The sequence below is a fragment of the Falco punctatus genome, assembly GCF_963210335.1.
Source record: "Falco punctatus genome assembly, chromosome: 2".
NCBI classification, from domain to species: Eukaryota; Metazoa; Chordata; class Aves; order Falconiformes; family Falconidae; genus Falco; species Falco punctatus.
Window position 1 is genome coordinate 53,452,857 of NC_137581.1, and position 25,373 is coordinate 53,478,229.

The window sequence follows — 25,373 nt, forward strand, 5'->3', positions numbered from 1 at the left end:
CCTACATTCCTAAAAGTGAATAGAAATTAGTCTTATATTTAGGATATAAATAAACATCATTGTTCATAGACTGATTTTAACTCCTAAATACCTACATAGTCCTGGCACTCAGAGCAGCCATTATAGTGTCCTTTGCATTTATAAGGTAACAAAATACATATAATATCATAAGGCAAAGTTAAGTGACCTTGGCTCAATGCATATAAAACCGTAAGTCCTGTAATAGGCAGTGGACAGGTTCTTGCTAGTTTGACTGTCAGCTGTTTGTATACTGTTTATACTCTCAGTAATTTAATTCTGACAAGTGCTATGATGGTAGATAGGCTAACTCTGGTAGTAAAAAATTTTGCTTATATGGAAAAAACGTAGTTATCATCCTTGCTATTCCTATGGCTTTTCTCTGTTTCACTATGAATCAGGATATTATTTTTACAGCATGCAAGTTCCCAGCTGTCATGCACAGGTAACTGTGGGCGTGTCCTATCATGTTCCAAAACCACCTCAAGTTCCTACAGAAACAAGTAATATAAGCCAGCCTTCAACTTTCAGATAATTGACTGCAGCAGCAAGAATCATCCTTAAATACCATTTTTAAATCCGTAATGTAATGGCCATGCTATGTGCTGGGAGCAAGAGGATGAGAGAAAAGAGGGAGTGTGAAGCCACAACTCTGGGAACTGATTGTAAACAAAAAAAAAACCCAAAAAAACCAAAAAACAAACAAACAAACAAACAAACAAAAAAAAAACCAAAAAATGGACAGTGTATTCACATCAGAGAGAATTTTTTTTTTATACTTTTGCATCTGCAATGGAATATATATGACAAGTATCAGCTGATAGTAATTTCCCTGCTCTACACAGCAGCCCAAATTTTCATTTTAGGCTTTATTTTAGTCACTGTTGCCCATGCAGACAGGGAGGTTGTGAGAAGTAGGTTTTCACAAATAAAATGAGTCCTCAGGTTCACTGAAGACTACAAATAAAAAATAATCATATGATTATTGCATAACATCATCTTGGGGCAAGGTTAAGTTGTACCCATAATTTCACTGTGCTTTTCTAGTGCCTTAATATTTTCGATATTCTTTAAGTACTCTTTTTTTACAGTTTAATTTGTAAATAATTATAATATATTCCAATAATCATGTTGAAGGATAGAGTTTGGGCTTTTGTTGGGTTTTTTATAGAAGTTTACATTTTTTTTGATACAGGCTCTTACACTTAAACCTTCTACCACAGAGGTTTTCTTTGTCGGGATTTTCTTCTTCCTGTCTGCTCTTCCTCTGAAAACACAGAGATGGATATTATTTTCTCCTCCAGAGCTTCTTTTTTTTTGTTTCTCTTTTCCCATTATTGCCTGACTTGAACAAGGTTTTGCTCCTCTGGGCTTTTGTAACAACAAGCCTAGAGGCTTGCTGTAGAACACTTAGCCTCTGATTCTGACCTTTCACACACAGGATGAATTTCTTATAAGAACTCTCTCCTCTAACAGGGATTGTCAGTCAGGTACAGAGTTATAACTTATGTTGAAAATTTCAGTCTACAATTTTTCTTGATTAAAGCAGGCTGCTGTGTTTATCTCAGTAGGATTCAATACCAGTGGGGAGATTACAAGTCTTAACGTTTGTGCACCACATACAAATAGACTACTTGGGGAATAAAATTTAGAAAAAAAAAAAAAAAAAAAAAAGGTTGTATCTGGAATGTAATCAAAGAATGGTCTTATTTAAGAAAGAATTTGTAAGAGTCTTTTTCTTACTGGGCATGCATGATACAAACACATGGAAGCTACATGCAATCAGACTATTATGCACCCACTACTACAATAATGTCTTTTAAACATGTCTATACTAATTGTATGGTCTGTTCATGAAGTAAAATGTGGGGCTTTTTGGTTGAGTCTGGGAAGGGAATATTTCTTTTCTCTCAGCTGTAGAGAATAGACTCTATGTAAATAAAACAGAACATGTTTAATTCTGTGAGAAGTGTTAGGATTCACATTTTGTGCCTAAGGCTTTCTCCCAGCCCAAGGTGACCTCACCCAAACTACATATGGAGACAATCTCCAGCCTCTTCTGACCCCTGAAAATTACCTATGTGCTGGCAGGCTGCTAGCTGGCACAAACCTAAACTGTGCTTCCCGACACTTAAAGAATACACACCATCACAGACCCATGCTTAAGCAGAATGCTCTGACTTTTCTACGTTTTCCAATATAGGTATTGTTCCTCAGACTGTAAACAGACCCCACCCTTCAAACAAAGGCACAGCAGCTAGCGCTGGAGCACTGTCTCATGTTAATTTTATTTTTCAATGTCAAGGGAAAAAAAGTATAAGCTGCAAGAAGACTCACACCAGTTCACGGGCAACGGAGCTGGTGAAGGGTATGGAGCACAGGTCTTACCAGGAGCAGCTGAGGGAACTGGGATTGTTTAGTCTGGAGAAGAGAAGGCTCAGGGGTGATCTTATCACTCCATACAACTACCTGAAAGGAGGTTGTAGGCAGAGGGGTATCAGTCTCTTCTCACAGATAACTAGCAACAGGACAAGAGGAAATGCATGAAGCTATGGCAGGGGAGGTTTAGATTGGGTATTAGGAAAAAATTCTTCACTGAAAGGTGGTCAGGAATAGACTGCGCAGGGAAGTGGTTAGTCATCATCCCTGGAGGTGTTTAAAAAACATGTACATGTGGTGCTTAAGGACATGGTTTAGTGATGGGCAAACAGTGAGACTTGACAATCTCAAACATCTTTTCCAACCGAAATGATACTATGATTCCTACTATTTTGAAACGGGCACAGGTTTCTAAACAGACAATGGGGAAGACCTTCCAATTTCCTTACCTCTTTTTTAGTACATTTGAAAGCTTGAACAATTCAAGAGTTTAAAAGAGTCAAAAACCCCAGTGAAAACCTTGAAAGGGATGTGTGTCCCAATCATACCTGCAACTAGTAAGAACAACATGGAGATTATTCTCAACAGCCATGCTGAGAACGTTTAACACAGTTTAATGCTAGTTATCAGACAGGTATTTCTGACATGACTCTATGACTCATTTCGTAATGCAGTCCCCAAGGCTGTGCAATTAGATCCTCAGGTGGCAACAGCAGTATGCTCCAATGACATGAAAATACTTGCTGCTAATGTATGTTAGTTTAATATCTGACAGTCAACCAAAATACAAAATCTCTTCAAGGAGGTTGAGACTGAAAGATAAGATTTTGTGTGCAAGACAGATCGGAGTTCTGAAGCCTTCCTTAAAGCAAATAAATACTTTTCTTTTTTTTTTTTTTTTTTTTTTTTTAATGGAAATGTGGATAGTGTTTGTACAATTTGCTTTTTTTCTGCATGCGTGGATTAAGATTCCCAAGAACATTTGATAAGAAAAATAAATAATGAGGTTGTTTCTACAGAGTGATAGAAAGCAAAACACACAAAAAGACATTGGTACTTTGCCAATTAGAAAACTAGAACATTTAAGGACATATAAACTTTAAGAAAGGGACATACTTAAAGGTACCATGAAAGACTCTCCATTTAGGATAAAATCTCCACAATTACAAATTAAGATTTAATATAGTTCTTACTTAATAAGACAAACAATCCACATTATCCATGTCCCAGGTGATTATACTTTATATGATCACCAGGTGATCATTCCCAGGTGATCATTCCCTTATAACCAGCCTACAGGGTATAAAATCAGCACCTCCTTCAGTTTTGTATATTATTATATATTAAAATTATGTTTGATCTTAAATCATTTACTATTACAGCTCCCATGGATAAGATTTAAGCTGTTGACTAGACAGAGACTTAGGAAACTCGCCATCACCTTAAACATTGAACAACAGTTGAGTGAGATTTTGAAAATCAACATTTTTGATTTTTCCCCTACAGTGACAACTAGGTGCATTATCTCCTTTTGGAGGTCTCGCTCCTTATACTTATCCATTAACATGTATAGGAATCTTTTTTAATTTCATAGTCAATTCACATACTGTGAATATATTATCCGTGTTTAAATATGTATATGGATTGATTTCTTCTCTAAGAGATGCTGATTGCTAATACTGCTTTTCCAATCATAGCATAAGGAGCACTAAATATCTCTGGTCCATAAGGTAACTGCAATAAGCAAAAGTCTTATGCTGTCTCTGGACATCACAGTCTCTGTTGTTGTATTTCTCAGCCTTTTTCAGTCTTTATCTGTAAGTCTGTTTCTTCATGTATACAATTTTCTTTTTTCCACAGTCTAATGCCACTTTGTGATGGCTGCATAACAATGTGTTAAAGTGCAGTACAGATTCTGATTTATTTAAATAAACTCAAGATCACTTTATCAAGCTATTGCAGTGACTTCGCTATTCCTGCTCTGCCTTAAAATTATTCAAGAGATATCTGTGGTCACTTATGCCAAATCAATAGCTTTAAAAATGTGATACAATCCATACACCGTAATTTTCTTCTCCAAGACAGAATACCCAAATATCCCTTCACAGACCATTTCAGATTCCCACAGACTAACATTATTATTCACCATCTCTTGTTTTAAACTGCTTAGTAGAATTGCTCTTACCATGCTTAGCTTGAGGGAATGATGAATTTCCATACTGGGTGAAGCCTTGCTGTATACTATTTGAACAGAATTGTTCTTGTAAGAAATATGATTTTGGGGGGGTTGACTTTGATGAAATGCAGAAAATAAATATATTATAAAAGTTTGCTTTTTAGAAGTTTGGAGTCAGGGGAGTAAGTACCTATGAAGTCAGTTGCATGCTTGGTATCACTACTATATGCCATTCATTACCCCAGCTTCTTATTCTATTTTATTAGATTACAAGATTTTTCACCTAATAGTAGAGATAATAAGCATTTTATTAGCAATATGAAAGAGAAAAAAACTTTAGCATCTGCATTATGTTAAACTCATTCTTTTCATTGATTGAACTTCCAATAATTTCACCACAGACAAAATCTAAATATTTTTAAATTCTCCCAGAACATCCAATGGAAAAAAAAATATTTGTCACTACTGGGGGGAGAGGGGAAAATTAAGTAAGTGCATCCAAATAAGACTTTCTGAGAAATTTCTGAGTCAGAATCAATCACCTAAATCCATATTCAATCAGTCACCTAAATGTATATTCTAGACCAAGCAGTGGTATAACACTTTGCTTCAACTAAATATTGATGTGGAGCAGAAAAACTGACCTGGGATTCTTATTAGCAGGACCTGTCATTATTATTATTTGTCCTTCCGGGGTGCATATGGAAGTGGAATATTCTGCTTGAAATAAGGAAATTAAGAAATCACATATGCTTCAAGGGTGACCGAGACTTCATAACATAAATAATCTAAATTAATATGCCAATATAAGTTATATCTCCCTATCAAAATACAGGATATGAAATGTACACTTGGTCACAAATATAATTTAAGCAGAATTAAATTTTATGCATAATAACGTTCTCATATCACTATATATTTGAAAATCTTAAAAAAATTACAGAATGTACAATGAGTGCATGTTTAAGATTTTGAATCTGCAATATATCCTAGTCAGCTGGCTAGACATCAATCGCCACTGAAGTGCATTATCTATAAAAAACAAGTTGTTAGGCAAACTTTTAATTGGCATGTATATTTTAAAAGAAAACTGAAATAAATCCTACTTTCACTTGACATAGAAACTTCGATGTGACCTTTCTTTCTGGGTTAAGTTTGATAGTGCATTCTAAAATACCATTATCTTCCAGATGGCCAGAATAATATCAAAGATATAGGGTGTGAAGCTGTTTAGAGAGTTCTTTATTGCACCTGAGAAGATGAGAGAGCAGGCAGCTGACATTTCCAATGCCTTGATAACATCTGTTTTTTCCACAGTATCACTTCACAAGACTTTCATTATTTATCTTTTTTTACTGCACTGCTACCAATTTCTCAATTCTTTAAAAAGAATCTGTAATATGCATTTTCTGCCCAGACTGTCTGTTGTTATACTGTTCCTGCAGTTATTTTCCACTAGTCCCTGACATTTATTAACTTCCTGTTACTGATGCATTTGTTTAGTTTCTAGAAAATAGTTTTCACTACTTTCAGTCTTCTACAGGGATGACAGTATCGCTTTTGTTCCTTAAACTACCTTGTTTCAAGTTTTCTTATTGTAAATCATCAGTTTATGGAATAAAGGGCAATATGGTATGAACCCCTTGGTTTGACAGAGAGCAAGGCAGTGAAACAAAGTATTACATTTCAAATTCATGTTCATTTTAACTTTTTTTTCTATACAGCCTTTCACCATCTTCATACTTCGTAAATCAGCTAATCAAACTCCCCTAGGTTTTCTGCTGCAGCTCAAGCACTTTGACAATTACAGACACTTATGAGATGATTTTTCTCACCTGACTTTAGGCACCTAAAACCTAGATAGCTTAAGAGAAATATGTTGAACTGTTCAAGTCGCTTTAGGATCTCTGTTTAATCTACTAAGAAGAAAAAGGATTTGGTGCAGAAGGGCCATCCTGGACACTTATTTTGGGATGAAAAAAATTAACTATTTCTAGAGGTATGCCTTTATTCTACTTCCTGAAAAGGAAAAGGGAATGTAGTATTTGTAGCTCAGAAGCAAATGGTTGACTTGGGATATCTAAAACAGCTGAATTCTTTCTCAAGTAATTTCACTTGATGCTTGATGTTTTGGCCTATTATTATTATTTTTTTTTAATTTCTGATAAATCGTTTGTAGCTGTAGCTGATACATATTATGTGAAGCTGGTGTTTCCATATGTAACTTTAAGAGGAAAACTTGTTAAAAAAACATGAGAACACCTTCATTGCTAGTTTGATTTTTAAAAGCCTGTTCAGGAGGAAAAAAATTGAATTATTGTTATATTTCTATTTTTTCTTCAGTGAATTATTTTATCTGTTATTAGCAAAGTCTAATTAATATCCAGGTGGGTTTTTATTTGTTTGTTTGTTCTAACTTTTATTCATTTAAGTTTTACTTACTGTGTTTTACTACACACATGTAATAAGTGAGATAACATATGTAGTTTGATAACAGCATAACCTGAGTGAATGACTAATGAAATTCAAGTTGTTAATCTGATACAAGTCTGAAAGAAGTTTTCATACACTCATGTATTTAGAACACTTGAAATCCTACCACCAAGCAATATGAATGTTAAGCACAAGAATTTAGGTAGAATTTATATGAGCTGAATTTCAAGAGTTTATCCTAGCTAAATTTATATTGCTTATTCTTGTATCTACTCTGGGACCTTGTCACCTCTCCACTACCTGTTTGCAATAGGGTAGCATGGTACAATTCTGTAAACTGCTTATTTTCTTTGCTGCCTTTTTCCTAAAATGTCTTAAGCAGAAAGCTAGTCCCAGTCAGAATTGTGTTTTCTTTTAAAAAAATAGGAGATTTCTCTAAACCAGCTCCTTTCTTTCTGGCTTTGTGTTTCAGAACTGTGTAAAAAAAAAAAAAAAAAAGCAAGGTCAAGTGGACTGGTAATTAACAGAAGTCAAGAATTGCTGAGTTACTGGAGACAGAGAGGTGGAGGAAAAAATAAGGGACCAAGAAAAGAAGTTTAGGATTATTCATGATTTTACCACATAAACAGTTGACTACAGATCAGAAATGAATAAAATTACTAGACAATGAATTTATTTACTTTTGTATGGCTTGATCTAGATGTTTCATTACTAGATATAATTAATTGACATCAGCTTGTGTGAGATTCTTTTTCTATGCCATAAGGGAAGTAATTCAGACATACATGTTGGATGTCATTTTTTCCTAGTGTATGGTTTGGAGAGGTGAGTCGTCTCCTCTTTTTTTTAAGAGGAGCTGATTTATTTTTATTTTTCACAGAGGGAAGAAACAGATAGTGAGGCTTTAGAGAAATACTGAATGTGTGGGTGGAAGAACAGGAATGAAGGACCCAAAATCAGCTCATTAATCAATAACTTAGGCCTAATATTTTGAGTTAAAGTGATGTCTGTTGAATCACTGTCTCACCGGTAATATTAAAACTCATTCAATCCAGAAAGAAAACAGAATATAAATCATAGAATCATATCATAGAATGGTTTGTGTTGGAAGTGTCCTTAAACAGCAGCCAGTTCCAACTCCCCTGCCATGGGCAGGGACACCTTCCACTATTTGAGATGTTGCCCAAAGCTCCATCCAACCTGACCTTGAACACTTCCGGGGATGGGGCACCCAGAGCTTCTCTGGGCAACCTGCTCCAGTGCCTCACCACTCTCATAGTGAAGAATTTCTTCCTTATATCTAATCTAAATCCACCCTCTTTGAAAGCCATTACCTAAGGTGTTTTCATTTATATGTCATCAATAATTTGAGTAAGTCTCTTATTTGTTTGTTCCATTTTTTTCAGAGCCAAGATGGAGAAATTTTTCATCTATGTCCCTTTAAACCATAAGAAAACAGCAAGAACTCACTGTGCTTGCTTCAGTAGCTGCACTGGCTTGATGATGTGATATAAGGAAGTAAAAAGACCCAGCAAATTTTAAGAGCTAAACTCTCTAACCAATTCACCAGAGACAACCAATCTGTATCATGTCAAGAAGAAACAGAGTGGAAATGCAAGCTAATGAATAGCTACTGCAAAAATTTTAGATGTTATGATGTGACATAACGGGTAAGCACCTACCTGTAAATCAAAAGAGATTTAAAATGCAGATTCAATTTTTCTCTTTTGTTATGAAAAATGCCTCTGTCTCTTTACATCTGAGTATAAATAAATTGTTAAAATGAGAACAATTCTACATTACTTTACAACTGAAATATGTGTATGTATACACACACAGAAAAAAACTGATTGCTGTGGTGAGAATCCTTAGTATACAGGTAAGTCAGATTGCCCTTAAACTTTAAAATAAATTTCTGCTAAATTCACTCCTTAACAGCACTTTTCATGCTAATGCTGAGTTCTTAAACATTAAAAATCATCAATATTGATACAAAATGTGTCAAAGCGCCTTCAACAAAGTGTCAGTACAAACAAAGCGTATCAAAGTGTATTCAACAGTTTATATTCCAAATTAGCTGGGTGTATACAACACCACATCACTGGTGACTATGGTTCATGGCAGTCTTTGGTGAGATCAAGGTGATCAGGCTTCAGAGATCTTTGAAGTCAGAAGTGCAGTGTCATGTCTTGTTCTACAATTTTCTTCCCTTGTGCCTGATCTTTTTTCTGCTATTTGCCACTCACCTCCTACCCTCAAGGGGGATATCATTTCCTCCTGATAATGATTATTTGCGGGTGAGGGGTGTCTTTCAAGTTATCCTGGTGTACGTGGTAGGAAGCCCTGTGAATTTGAAGCCCTATGTGATTGTATTGTCCTCTGCAACTTTTTATAGCTTGGTTGCCTCCTGCATGCAACCTGCCTTTTCCCTCTTGGTGGTCACATTATTCTTATATTATGTAAAATGCTTAAGGATTGTGTCTGGCTATGCCTTCCCACTGTTAGAAAATGCTTGCATACTCTTGTTGTTGTTTACATTATTTCAGAATGGTTATATTCGGGTTTGTATTAACTATACCCTAGTCAATACATTTCTAATTTCTAGATGTCACAGGGCTCTGGTTTGGCTACAATTAGTTGTGATATGCTGTCCCTATGCCTCCTGTGGAACATACAGGCTTCCCAAAATGAAACAAAAGCCTCTTCATTTTAGCTACCCAAACTGCATAAAGCCTTCCTGGCAAAGGAGTTTCGGACAGTATCTCTCTGAACAGGGACTGTAGAAACCTTCAGCTTGTGGCCATCTATCTTTTCATAATTCATACAGTTTAGAAAGTGCTATTTATATGTATTTCCTCTTTGCAAAGATTTTTTCTAGAACTTTGTCCATACCAGAGGGTAAATTGTGAGGAACAAACAAGCATGTGAATTGGAGGCATACAGTTAAGATACACTGAGTTCTTTGTGCCTTGAGGGGTTTTCTTCTTGCCAGAAAACCTTCAGTCTTGCTAGCTTGCTAAAATAAATCATCTCTGCCTATGCTACTGTGACTTGCCTCCCATTCCTCCTAAATAAAAAGCAGATTATAACATCAGTGGCATTTCAACGTCAAAAGCCAAGGAGATTAATGTCTGCAGTGAAGAGCCTTGGCTGAGCAAAGGTGAGTGCTGAATAAAAGGGAGGCGGCTATTTGCAAATGGAAGGACACTGAAATAGAACGTGGAAGTACGAGTGGAAGTACAAACTAAACATGATATTTGGAATTCTATTGACATTAATTTCCTTTCAGATCTTGATACTGAACCTGCACATAAAAATCCTAAATCCAATTCAGTACCTGTAGAGATGCCACATTCTGTTGGTTGTCCAACCACAGTAATTAGGTGCAAAATGGTGACATCAGCTATGCTCCTTCTCTTGTAATTTAAGGGAAAAAACCATGAAATTCCATCCCACAGGTCATGAGTAGAGTTGTTTATATAAACAACTGAGCTTTGTTCCAATCATCCATTACAAGTAAATCAAGCATTCTCTTTTTTTTTTTCTCATTTAATAAAGGGCTGCAAAATTATTCTGGTTCCTCCACACGTGTTGGAGAATTATTTTTCAAAATTATTCACTAAATAGTATGGGTAAAGCACATTAATCTCTGGAATTCTTCACAAATTATGCACGTTAAGTATTTGCAGTCACTGTTACACGTTTTTCGTATCTGATGACCAATTACATTTAATTGTTTCTGCTTCTGGCTACTTTGTCTTATTTAGGTGAGAAGTAAATAATAAACAGTGCATGAAAAATACTATGTCCGCATTAGAAAGCTATTTTGTACCATAGGAGATGCTCTCTAGATCAGAATACCAACGGTAAAGTGACTATGTTGACAATGTTTTATATGCAATATGGCTTTTTCTTCCTCCAGACTAAATTTAGTCTGTTCCCCAGGATGAATGATCCCAGCATTCTTATGATTTGAAGACATCCAATAGGGCAAATCTTTGGTTCAAACACTTAGATCTGCATCAGCAGTTTGAGTGCACCTGATGCATATCTGAGAGCAGAGCTTCTGCTGTGGTTATCTCCAAAAACAATCAAGTTCTTGTGAATGAATATCACTTTCAAACTGAATCAATGCTCAGGGATGGCCAGAAGATTCACTTTGAAACCTCACTGCTGTTCTTACCAAGCATGCTAATGTGGACACAAATAACAGATTTTTCCTTCTTTTATGTTAATAATTTTTGCCTATAAGTATAAGCTATTACATTTAGAAATGTAGTACAAACCATATTGACAAATGTAATAAAATATAACCATTCCTCCAAAAGCATGTTATTTTTAGGAATCTTATTCTTAGGGATTAAAAGGGGTGTGATACAGATTGGAGAGAAAAACCATACGCAATTCACACAAATAATCACAAATAATCTATTTTTGCAGCTTTCTTTTTTTAAAAAAATTTGTTTGGTTTCATGGTGTGTATTGCTGTTGGGTTCTTTTTAATAAATATAATGTTATTACTTGTGGCTTACCACTATCTAATGTAACTTCTGCTTTTCCAAGGCAAAATCACATCTTGACAGACTTTTTGTATTTTTTAATTCATAATTCCACTTAAGTTTCTTTTAACTTTGAAATAACTGGAGCTGTCTTAAATCTTGTTTAACTTTGTCTATATAATACTTTAACCTGTCATGACTTGTATGTGTAGCAGTCATTTAGTCAAAAATTGTAACTATGTCCTGAAAGATTAAATGAAATACCATCGTAGAATAATTTCTTTTCAACTAGGCCCATGATTTATTGAGCTAGACAGAAATGCATGCTTCTTCATGCAGCTTCTCAACCCTACCAATGAAATGACATTAGTAAAGCATCACTTAACTGTAGCTCAGAAGATACAGAGTACATCTATAACAGAATTAATTTTTCTTTTTCTATCTAAATCAGCTTATTATGTAAGTAGCACTCTAGTAGCATTGTTCCAGTAATAATCTATAAATCAATATATCACATTGCAGCACTGAAGAAACCTGTAAATTCAAAATCTTCATCAATAAAATGATAAAAGTTTGTTTGTGTGTTTTTCCAAAAAATCAGTATAAAATATAATGTGTATTATAGTGATAGGGCTAATGTAACTGTTAAAGATATAGATACACTTGAGAATCTAGTCAATATGGAAGCTTCCTGAAAGTGTGTATATTGTTTTCCTGTATGAAGTTGTTCTTTTCTTCTTTTCACTTATGTTTATGGGTTTGATCCTTTTACGATTTTTCATTTTCTATCCACAAAATTTATATTAATGGAATGCTCTGATAAATAATACTACATTTATGAGGTGTTTAAACTTAAAGCTAGAAACAATTGAGTTGGTAGTGATTTTAATGCCTGTGAAAATAATGCTGTTTTAATTTAAAAACAAGTATTTTAGAAGCACGAAATACCTTTAGAAATATTTGTATCTATGCTTCCTCCTATGGCGAACTGTGTTATGGTTCAAGCTTTCCCAGTGACCTTTCCATGTGCTACCACCACTAACTTGCTGCCTCTAGAAGCAAGGGGAAAAGTGTTAATTCACCTGTATATACTAAACTGTTTCACTCAAGATTTGGGTGTAAAATACATGATATAAAAAGGAAGAAGATGTTTAATGGGAAAATCTATTTATTTTCTCTGAAACAAAATGAGATCAAATAAATGTACTCATGTCTTCCTCTGTGCAGTGCAAGGCTGTTTACAGATTACGAAATGAACATGTAGCTATTACAATTCTGTAATAAATCCACTGAAGGCTTTTTTTTTTTTTTTTTTTTTTTTTTTAAATTTAACTCTCCCACAAGTGATGCAGAGGAATTATTCTTCCATTGTTTTTTGCCAGTTTCATGCTAGGTTTAAGCTTGTTTAGCCTTAGTTCTATGTCATACTTTGTTGCATCGCTCTAGGTGCTCCTGTCTGCCAGGCCATGCTGCTGTAGGTATAAAACCATCTTGATATAGTTATGGAAACGTTTCCCTCCTAACTGAAGGCATGTAAAAGTTTGACAGTCAGTTTAAACTCTCATCATAGTCATTGCAGAAAGAGAGAGAGAGGACAAAGCATCTCTGAGAGAAGACATAAACCAGCCTTTGGAAGAGCTCACTCCACAGACTATCAAGGAAACCTAGATTACATTAGATTAAATTCCTACCTTTTACAAGGTTAAAGTAAATGAGCTAGAATTCATTCTTTATACCAAAGCTATTATAACTTTCTCTATTCCTTATCCTAACTCCTTCCACGCCTCTGATATTTATTGGTTTCATTCTTAAAACTCTGCCCTTTAGCTGTCTCACTCTCTCTCCTTCGTCAACTTTCTCCATTCTCCCCTTCACCAAACAGGTGAGTAACAAATTCTGATTTTTGTTCTTAACAAAATGCCTTCTTCCTCTGCTCCTTGAAAAGTTTTCCAACTACTGTAACAGCTAGTCTATTTCTTCCCTGCAATTTCACAATCGGAAATCATTTTTATATTCTATTTATTGCAATTCTATAAGTCTTCCTTCTTTAATTCACTTAATTCTTCAATACACTGCTACTGAAACTGGAAAACTTTGTGTCTTTCTGGTCTCAGGAGCTCCTCAGTTTTCCTCACTGACCTGAATATCATTTTAATACACTGACGATAAGCATGCAAAAACTATATATTTATTGAGTAGCATTTTCCATGCAACATTTTCAGAATAAATGATGGCATAAATGCATTGACAGCAACTACTCTCAGAGGATGAGGTATGCATCCCTAATAAGCTCTTTATTCACCTTAAAGGAGAGTAAATGACAGGGAGCACAAGATCTTATCTAAAAGGCAAAATACATTACAGCACATAATGCACATAACAGGTCTGCTCAGATATGAGCTATGGAAAAATGCAAGAAATCACTACAATAATATGCCTGAAGACAGAACCCTTATTCTAGTTATGGGTGAGTGTGCTGTTCAGATCAATTAGATCACGTAACTCCTACAGACAGTAAGAACAGCAGTAATAAAACCTAAAGCAAAGAACATATTGCACAGTGTGTTGACAAGGTCAAATTGATAGTAACGATGTGTGATGGCAGCACTGCAATAAGGTCTAATACTGTATGCATCTGATATTGGCTTTCATTACCTATACCCTGGAGTACCGTCAGAAGCTCACTAAAATGATAGTGATTACCCAAAGGGCAAAGGCAAGTAAGACAGGCAGTTTGGTACTTGTGCATCCTGCAAACTGCATGAAGGCAGACAAAATTGTACCTGAAGCTAGATCTGCAAGGCTTACTACCACTGGGATCAAGTTGAGTTTATACTGCCTTTTATTCATTTTTAAATTGATGCGGTGCTTTAAAGTGTATGCTTAGTGACTTTATTAAGACAGTCCATCAGAGACTGTGATAGCTCTCTTCAGAAGTCTACAATCTACATTATAACTATGTACTCTAAATCAGACTGTAATGCATACCAGACACAGGGTGTACTGCTGCTCTGGAAGCTCATGTTTCAAGTCAATACTGGGTGACACTTAAAAGCTTGGGGCTGTCCCTAGTATGAATAAAGCTCAAATGTTTGAATGAGTGTCCAGTAGTTTTGTAATACAGCTTCTCTTTCATTCTTTAAAAACCAAAACAAAGTCAGTCCTATGCCTTACTTTCAATAAAATACCTCCTGCTACTTCCTGATATTCTTCAGTATCTTTTCTTTAGTTCTTTCTTACAAAAGAGGTGATTTAAATATAAGTAGCTTTAGTCTCTACTGAATAAGACATGCTCACACAGAGAAAGGTTAATGAAAAGTAAGGAGTGTCCTTTGGAAGGGTATATAAACATTGCAAAGAAATGCATCTGGGAAGTTACTTCTGGCCTTCTTTAATGTCCTCACAGCTCATGCAGAATGTGAATAGTTGAATAGAATTAAGCGGAGAATTTTTCTGTGGGGTACTTCTCTGGATCATTTAGGCATTTATACAAATAGTGGATTTTGTAATGTCATCATGTACAATGCTCCCCTTGCCACCCCCGTCCAGAAAAAAAAAAAAAAAAAATAATCTGAAGCCTGAAAATTTGGGGGTGACAATCAAAGCAGAGGTGAACGTTCAGAAAATGGGAACTTAGGAAGATGGCTGCTCTTGGCTTTCCTCTTCTTTCCAATATTGACATGAACACCTGCTCTTTCCCCAACTACATGACATTTCCTGGGTGTTGTGACCCCTTTGTTTTGCAATGTTAAATATTCAAGGAATCAAGGCTGGCATAACAAGATTTCAACAAACTTTGTTAATCAGCTATGTGCACATACTCTGAAACTTCCTGCCTTTGCACATCACACTGCTCTGAATTTTTGTCTAGCTTATCTGACACAGTTTGGAGGATATTTGTGGCTGTAACTTCTTGTACAGTCCTGAAAAGATGGGGGGAAGGGGTGTCACGTTGGGGAAAAGGAGCCCTGTGAGGAAGGGGCTGGGTGCTGACACCAATTCAAACACAGTAGAGATGGGTGGTGACAACAGAGATGTGGTGTCCATGGCATTGGATCACCCAGATGAGCTACCTCAGGTATTCAGTTGTTGCAGAAGGAAAATATAGCAGTCTGGCACCTGCATGTTTCAAACCCTAATGTAATGTTTTAAATAAAGGCCTCTTTGTATCAGATGCATGAAGCATACAGACTGGAGGCTTCTGGAGAGTTGGTCTTTAAACCAAGGCAAGCCTGTTTTCTTCTCTCTGCTCAATGGCCCCATTTCTGCCCCTCAACAATTTCTTACTATGCAGCAGTACCATGGCTGCAGCTGTGATGCTATGTCCTACCATTACATTCATAACTCCTTCAGAAACTTAAGTGTGTGGACTCTCTCTCTCTTTATTCATTACCTAATTGGGAAGTTATATTCTGTTTGGAGAATCACTACTGGATATACATATTCAGGAAATCCAGTCTCATTGGCATTATGTTGCATATTCTTGGCAATGCTCTCTGAATATTGTTTAAGTTTGTATTTGTCTGGTTATACCCTTTTTCCTCCCAAAGGCCTGGGTTTCTCACAGAACTTGTTGGGGAATAACAAAAAAATCTTAGAAAAACCCAGACTAACTTGTCCCTGTAAGTAAGAGCCTAAGAATTCACTTTCACATCTGCAAATATTCAGAAGTTAATAACCCTTCTTAAAGTGTCCAAACTCCTAAGTGTAAAAAAAGTCTTTAAAAAATCTTAGCACAAACTTGTCAACATTATGCTTTAACCTACGCATGATTCCTGTAGAAAACTGTACATACTGCACTTTTATTACTAAGCATAACTTTTTTTTTCCTTAGGTTTTCTTTCTCAGAGGAGAAAAGCCGCTTGCTTTATACATGCCTTCTATTATTTTACTCCTTTCCAGCTTAACTATAAAAAGCCAAAGTAATTATCTACGCAGATACATTATTTTGAGGTTTGCTAATATCAGTTTATTTTTGACAGAATACTATCCTAACACCTTCTCTTACATACATTATGCACTTTCAATCAAACAAAAAGCTTAAAGATTTGTCAGTGCTTCAATTATTCTATACACTCTTCTTGTAACAGCAGGTATGACTAACGTAGCCTGCATCAAGATGACTTCCCTAAAATACTTATATTAAAAAGGAGAAACAAAACCACATTAATTATGTTGCAGCTCAGAGTTTTGTGCTGAATAAGAAAACATATACATGTAAGCAGTATTACAATGGTTGTAATTAGTTCTGCAGTAAGAAACGTATTAAAATCTACTGTTCTTTATCAGCTGGGAAGCCCTTTTTTTCTGAAGCATTGTACATGCTTCTGTGAAGAACAGAACAAGAGAGACTCCTGCTGGCTCAAACTCAAAAATTTAACACTCTTACCAACTTTATTTTTTCCATTCTTTGTGCACTTACAATTACTTGTTTGTTATATAATAATACCCAAAGGCTTGGAAAATGAGTGAATGCAGTAGACACACTCCCGCAGCTCAAAAGAGCTGACTATTGGATTTTTTTAAAAATTTCTGAGACAAGTAGAAGGAAGAAGGGCAGAAATTGAGGATACATATATACAATCACATAATTTATCACCTAGTAGCTTATGTGATCTGATGCTGTAGTGAACTTACGTCTGTAGTGAACTATGAGGCTACTTATTCACTGCATGCTGTTGTTAGTGTATAAAGTGATCATTTGGCATAAATATTTATATACATCCTATGCCAGAGTAAGCTAAACCAAATCATCAAGTGCACACTTCACAAAATTTTTGTTCAGCTTAATTCTAGTCTCAGGCTAAACTGCAACTTATTTGGACCAACTATTAATTAAGAGTAACAATGACATTATCATATACTGTTTTCCTCACAGGACATTGGCTTTATTCTGTGCACAGGATGATGGCCACTGCTCAGAGAATGAAGCAACAATGCCTCAATATTCTTTTATACTCCGCCTGCAGTATGTCCCTACATACTATGCAAACCTGCACTGAATAAGAAATTATTCATCTCCCCTTGGGCTTTTTTTTATAGTGCTCACCTCTGTATCTGAGAGGTAGATCCTTAGAAGAATTTAAGGGGTGGACAGAAAAAGTTATTTAATATCCAAGTCCCAGTTAATGTGGGAACTACACACTTTGAGAAGCACAGAACCACCAAGGCAGCTCAAAGACACCTATCAAGCCCCAAATCCAGGGTCATAATTTCTAAATAAAGGAGCAAACTGCTATGCAGACAGTAGCGGCACTCTATAAAATACTGAAAAAGGCAGTCCACCTGAGCCACCAATTCCTGGCTCTTGGAAGGACAAGTGATCTCAGTACCTCTTGCTTCTGGTGAAGTGTTTCTGCCCCTTGCTGGTTTTTGTACACTACAAGGAGATAACCCAATTCCAACATTAAGATTCTCAAACCATTTACTTGGCTGCCTTCCAACCCTTGAGGTGCCTAACCTCCACAGGTTAAGTTTCTCAGGGTGTGTATCTGCATCAAATTAATGTGTTTTGTCAACAAACAGGCCTTGCCCACTACTCAGCCACCACTAGAACTTAGTATCAAGGATTTTACACACTATGTCACCTAGGCTGAGAAATGGGTTTTCTCAGAGATGGTAAACCTCACAGAACACAAAGCTGGCAGAAGAGTAACATTTTCTTTTATTGAATAAATTAGTAGTTATGAATTCTTCCGGGAAATGGAAGATTCAAATTAAAAAAACTTCTCTTTAAGGGGACTTGAATGCACATTTTCAGAGCCCTCCTGGCTCTTACTGGTTTAAGATTACACCTACCAGGATGAAACATTTCTGAAAATAAATGTTACGTACTTCAACTTGAAAAACACACCTTCACCACATTACAGCAAAAGGAGAAACATCTGATTTGCTCAGTATCACATCAGATACTTATAAAAGGTCTTACCACAGAATCCATTTTGCAGAATATTTCAAAAACTGAAGTTGTGAGTCTCCCTCTCTCAATCCTTCATCTTTAATGTCTTTCCCATCTTCTGGGAATAGGCCAGCGACTTCACGATCACGTACATGTTAAGGGCAAGAAGGCAGCGGCAAAAAAAGAAAGCTGATACAGTGCCACGAAATTGAAGTTGGCATTAAAGTGCACAAGACCCCACGACCGCAAACGGCAGTCTCTGCGATCACAAGCGTCGCCTCACCGTGGCCCACCCCAGCCGGGGTCACAGAGCGTCTCCGGGCGCCGCCGCCCGCGCTGGCTGCACACGGCCCGCTGCCAGGGTGCGCCCGGCCCTGCTGGGCCCTTCCCGCGCAGGCAGCTGCGCGCTGCGGGCCCGCAGGGAGCATGGCGGCGGGGGCCTAGCGCCCCGTCGGTGGCAGCCGGCCCCAGCACAGCCACCACGCAGAGCCCTGCAGCCAACGTGATCGGCTCTGCCATCAGGGGGGCTTACCAAATGGCGGAGGATAAACGGGAAGAGAGCCCAGAGCAAGGGTAGCATGGCAAGGTGTTCAGCTCTGGGGGAAGTTCTGCCTCCCCTGTAGCTCATTGGGCTGAGCTGACGGTGGAGGCAGCGGCCAGTTTTGTTTCAGGTTGCTGCTACTGATGGGAGGTTTTTTCCCCTTGTGGGAACCAGGTTAGTAATTTTGCTTTGTGGGTACAACGCTATGCCAATTTGCTACAATATATGCTTTCTGAATAATTATTGGCTGTTCTATTATTTAATGGCACCAGCTTTTTTAGCAATCAGTTAAAGCTTTAACTCACTGCATCCATGGGCTCGGCTAATTTTCAGCAACTCAATAACAGTAAATTATTTAAAGCAATACAGAGGACCTGTGTTTTCTCACCACTTGACAACTTGTGAAGCAGGAGCCAAGGACTTAGTAAGGCTGGGAACTTCCATAGCAGAAGTGGGAGATCACAAACATTTTCCTCTGAAGCCTGAAACCACCATGAATAAGGGCACTTGTGATTGACAGCTGTCACCTATTGAAATTCATTTATGTTGCCTTCCCTGATGACACTGGAGGTGCAAATGAGCTCAGAGAACTCAAGTCTGGTTATATGGTTTAATTTTGTGCTATTTAGAGATTCAGCTTAGCCTTCAAAGCATAGGCTGAAGCTAAATGTATGTTGCCACCTAAAAAGTTAAGCAGGACCTTGATGTGTTAAGTTGAAAACACATATTCAGGTGGGAAATGGAATTTGCCCTGCTCTAGGGAGTCAGGGACAGGGCACTGGCAAGGGAGAAGCTCTCTCTTGGTCCTTTACCATCATCAGAAGAGGAGGTGGAAAGAGGTTCCCAGGTATCCCCTCAGTTGTTCCACTCCTGGTTTCCCAGAAAGATCTGGGATTCATCTGGCAGATGAATCTATTCAACACTTTGAAGGAAAGGTTTTAGTGATATCAATATTGCCGTAAATACTTCAGAACTTGCAGCAGGCAATCGATGCTCCATGAACAAGGAGCATGCTTGACTTTGCTAAGCCAGGTGTTAATAAAGAGCTAAGCAGAAATTACCTGTAAGTTAGAAATCATTAACCTCAAATTTCAAAAGCACTGCCTACCTTTTCTGAGTCTATGACGTTTTCTGCTGTTGGGCGATGTAGACAGGTTCATTAAATAAAGAAGTGATGGACTCTTTTATAAATGTAAATTGATGTACAAAGCTTATTAATGATGTATTATTTACAAGTACATCACCAGAGTTACAGCAGTGGTTTTTTACTTTGACATTAGTGCAGGTAGCAGCAAAAACTATTGTAGGTTGCTAAAGCTGTCAAAATGTAAAAATAAACCAGAGCTAAGTCTTATATAAATGGGAGCTATCTTCTACTATCTGAAAACTTCTAAAAGAATACAAAAAAGTAAACATTTTTCTATTGCAACTGCTGGGCCTGATCCTGGTGCTGTTGATCAGAACAAAAAGATTTTGAGACACTTTCTCAACTCAGCCTGGATGTAGCCAGGAGCTTTGCTGTAATATGCTGCTGCATGTGTTTATTAATCTTTACATCACCCTGCATCAGAACTTTAGACTTGTTAAAAGTAACAGTCTGGCTCTTAAATGGAGTGTGAAAGTTAGATAATAAATGTTATTGCTCAAGAAAATACAACAATGTGTTTATTTGTTTGACCCAGAGGGATTGGCACAAGCTTTCAAATTAATTTTTTAAATTATAGAATCCCTTAGGTCACCATAAATTCAGCACTCCCTTGTTTCTGCTGAGAATATGCTAATTTCAGATTTCCTGCTGATGAGCATCCTATTGTATAATAAATATGTGAAAAACTCAATGAAGCATCCTTTATTTTCAGCATCTTTGGATGCAGGGGACATTCCCCAAATATACAGATTCAATACTAAGAAAGAAAAAATGCGTGTTGGTTATAACTACAAAGATATAATAATTTTGATTTACAATTTCTGACCAGAGATGCATGCCAAATATTCTTTTTAATGTGGCTCAAAACTATGTAATTAGTAAAAGAATTAGATGCTCCTGCCTCAGCTAGTTTGTCCACCAGTGTATGACTGATATTGTTAGGACAACGGGCAGGGTACTGAAGATGACTGAGTGACAAGATCTAGTCCAAATGTATTGTATTTCAATGACCATCCTCAAGTATTTTAGGCTGAAGAAAACTTTCCAAGTTTTCCAACATTTTTAATCATTTTCTCTCATCCGAGTTGCCAAGATGCTGCAAGTTCCATTCAAGCATGGAAATCTTGGTAAGATTGAAGTTTCTTACACTTAGACTGTACTTCCTTCTGCATCTGCACATTCACAGCTCATCTTCACAAACAAATAGGAAAACAAAAGATTGGTAGTGATCATTTCCATTACATTTGAAACACAGCATCTGGTATTCTGATCTGGAAGCAGTAAGAGGAGGTGAAATATGTGATAGAAAGATGTTGATAAAACCTAGACTTCACAAAAGTGTAAATATGCTTGGTGTCATTTTTTGAAAAGTCAGCACAGACTTTTTAAATACAAGTTTTCAGTATGTGAGCATAAGAGCACACAAATCAAGAATTAACAGTTCTGGTTTCATACCAATTGTTTCCCATTATGAACCTTTAGATTTTTGTTGCAGTATGGGGAGAAAAAAACAAAACTCCAAAATGAAACCAAAGCCACAGAACTGAAAAACAGATGATTCCATTATTATTTGCACCATTTGTATAGTGCAAGTTTTAGACCCAGGATATTAAAAAACAAACAAACAACCAACCACCAAACCCAAAACAATAGACAGAGTAAAGAAGTATACTTTCTTGCTACTTATTACACTTTATTGGTGTGTGTACAATTTTAAAAAGACTGCTTGCATCCTGTTTCAGGTAAAGTGTTGTTTGATAAATGAGTTTAATATACAGATGTCTGCCTCAGAGAAAACTCTCCCTAAATTTCAGAGAGGCATTTGTGCATAAAATCCGTTTATCACATTGTCTAAGCCAGGATGTGATCAGCTCTTGTACCATGGAAAAAGCAGACAGACTTCCCATTAGTCTTTACAACAAATTATTTGTGAGTTACAGAAACTGAAGTAAATATAACTAAAGACTTCATGCATTGAGAAACACCATGATACTTTTATTTATAGGTTGTTTCAGGAAACAGACATACATACCTACACAGAAGACAGTGCCTTCTTGGCAACCAACATACTAATCCAGCTCTCATTTCACAGGAGACCAGAGTAAGTGGGGTTTTGTTTCTTTTGGGGATTTTGTAGCTTGGTTTATTGTGGGGTTTTTTATTAGTACAAGGCCCACATCCTTCAAAGAAAGAACTTCTTACTAGATAGAAGCTGTTTTTCTCTTGTGTGCACTTATCATTTCAAGGGTCACTGTGATGTCACTGTCATCTGAGATTGATTGAATAAATGAGAATACTTGGAATTTGCCCAGATCTCATTTTTTCCAGTATTACCTATCACCTCCAATAATAGTGCCATCCATTACTTTCTACTTGCATCTTCATAACAATTCAGAATACAGACGAGTTCCACAGAACTTGCATTTTGTGATTTTTCCCTTGTTAAAGACATGATGGTTTCATATAGTTCCTGCTCATATATTCTCAGTGTAACTACCTACATCCAAAAATCAATCAAGACTTACTGCATTTTTTCAGTTTTTCTGCAGCAATTCAGACATGGCTACGAAAATAAGGAAAATATTTTAGCAGTAGTTCTTATACAAAAAAAATGCATATTGCTACAAAATCACAATATCATGTCTCTATTATTGCAAGATTATAGGTGACAGGCATTGTTTTTAAGATAAACAGTAAGAGGGCTACACAATCAGAGATTATAAAAAGAACCGGACATTACATCTCCTGATATACTTCAAATAAAACTCTACAACAAATTAACAAATCTGTTTGTAAATCATACATGAACTAGTGGACTTCTAGAACTCTGTAATTTAATATTTGAACAGCTATTGATTTCCATGCATGTCATAAAAGTCCATGCTCAATACTTTCTCAATAATGACAATTTGTCTTTAATTGCCAGTATTTTCAAAAATTGGTTGATGTAAGGCTGACCAGTCTAAGCAGTAATGGAGTCTGACAGCATTATAAAGTAAAAGCTTTATTGTGGCAGCAAGAAAGGTGGGCAACAACATGCCCATAAAGTGTCTCACTCGGTCACCAACAGCAAACAGGATCACGAGCGATGCCATGGCTCCAGCGGATGGCCAGGGATGCTATGTGTCTGGATCACCTGGCAGCAACAGCCAATCACACAAATGGCTTCTGAAGGTGAGCAGGAGTCATACCACACCTTGGCTTCACCGATGGCAGTGCGATTTGATAGCATAGCTTACATGGATAATGTGGGCAGCATCCTGCCTACACTGCTGATGTCGGTCAAAGGGCAGGGTATCGGGGGTAGGGTGTTGGCAGTCTGCCTATGCTGACTGCCAGCTAAGCAGCAGGGTGATAGGAGGCAGAGTGTCACTTCCACCTCTTGATTCTCTCAAATCATCACTTGACATGAAGTTACAGGCTACAGGTAGAAATATATATAATAACCTGGGTGAGTTTGGTGTTCTGAAACCTGCAGGGTACAAGTTACGTGTCAGAAGTTGAAAGCTAGCACATCACAAGATGGATATCGGGGGTGTCACATTCCAAGTAGCTCAAAAGTCTGTGTCTGGCATAACTGTAAATCCCAATGGAGTATCTCTGAAAATGTATTTCCTGTGATTTTTTTATGTCTTAATGCCATCTCTGGAAACTGAAACTTTTGAAAAACTTTGTAGCATGTCTTACACATCTCAATACACAGCTATGTAATGTGATCTGATTAAACTGAAGTTAATTAACAAAATCCTGCTCACTTCAGTGAATTTTATATTGGTTCATATGATTGCATATCCTTTTGATGAACGGGAGAAAAATGCATCCAGTACAAATTATAGATATTTTACGATATTTAACTCTGAACTTCATGAAGAACAAGCAGTTCATAATTTAGCTCTAAAATTTCAAATCTGGTAAACCCCTTCGATTTCTGTTTTTCATGATAATAATAAAATTTCAGTGCTCAAAAAGAAATAAAGGATGAGAATCTAACTGATTTAATGTTAATCAGTTGGGGTTTTACTGGAAATTAGTAATCACTGTTTCAAAATATTTTTCTCAATGGTCTTACATCAAATTCTCAGAAGATACAAGCACTTTTTAGCTTCTACTTTAACTTAGCACTGCCTAACTGTTTAGAGATGCAAACAAAATCGACTTTGAATATGAATAGTTTGTGAGTTACTACTGAAAATACCAATTAGAAATGAAAACTGTATTTCTGTCCACTGTTTTCATCTTACTTACGCACATGCTACTTATAGCTACTTTTCTTCAGAACTCTTAGGGATTCAGGGAAAAAAAATAAAGTCTGTTTTGGCTTTTTGCTACATTCTTTAAAGAATTCTTCAATGGAGTTCACCTTGCCTTACAGTCTTATCAACTGCTAGATGTCATAATTACTTCAGCTCTCCTGATGTGATTACCTTTAGTATTTCTCCTTCCTCTCCAGGGAAATTTATGTCTATTTCTTAGAGCTATCCTCTATCATCCTTTTTGAACACTGAAGCAAATCCATTTTCTTTTAAGTGATATCCGCCTCTTTTGACAATAAATTTGCCATCTTTCATAGGGTGTGGTGTTTCCCCTGCTGACCTTTTTTCCTTGTGTACTTGAAAATTGCCTTCTTAGTCATAGCCTGTGTGTGACCTTCCTTCTACCTCCACACTTTTGATTTTCTCATCTTCTTTTACAATCAACTTAATTCTCTGGTCCTTTCTCTTCATCTTTTACATTTGGGGTTTTATACCACTTACATAGGTCTGTTTTACCCTTAGATACATTTGTCTGTATGAATACTCCTTCATTACTAGCATGGTTTCAAGTTTGTTTTTGTTAGTTTACTTGGTTTTGGTTTTAGCTCTAAATAAATTGCACCTATATTGTTTATATTCATTTTTTCCAAACTTTCTTTTTCCTCATGATAGTAAACTGTTCTCTTTCCGTGTTTATTCTGAAGCCTAGAAATCCACCCTAGGTTTTAGAGATGGTATTTTTACCTTTTATTTCAAATCAGAATCATTATTTTAGCAAAGGAGTAGCTTCATAGCTTAAGGTGCAATTGAGTTTCTGTCTTTTTAAGATCATATCTCTGAAAAAAAGAAAAAGTTTAACAAATCGATTAGTTTTCTTAAGACAGAACAGTGTAGCACTGATAGATAATTCTGAAGTTTTCCACTAAAGACAAAACCAATACAGGCACCATTTCAAAGTCCTTAAAATAAAAACAGCTGTAGAAATACTAATACGACTGCTTTTAAAAAATGAACCTTTCTAACTTAAGG

At 36.5% G+C, this 25,373-nt stretch overlaps 1 long non-coding RNA gene across 1 annotated transcript in view; it reads left to right on the forward strand.

Moving 5' to 3' along the window:
- Window positions 1-16: 16 nt before the first annotated feature.
- The window catches only part of LOC308059680, a 29,171-nt gene continuing 3,814 nt past the window's right edge, over window positions 17-25,373 (forward strand). Inside the window, exons 1-2 of the long non-coding RNA XR_013926367.1 lie at window positions 17-22,201; window positions 23,169-23,265. This is a non-coding gene — a long non-coding RNA (uncharacterized lncRNA). The remainder of the gene's footprint in view (window positions 22,202-23,168; window positions 23,266-25,373) is intronic.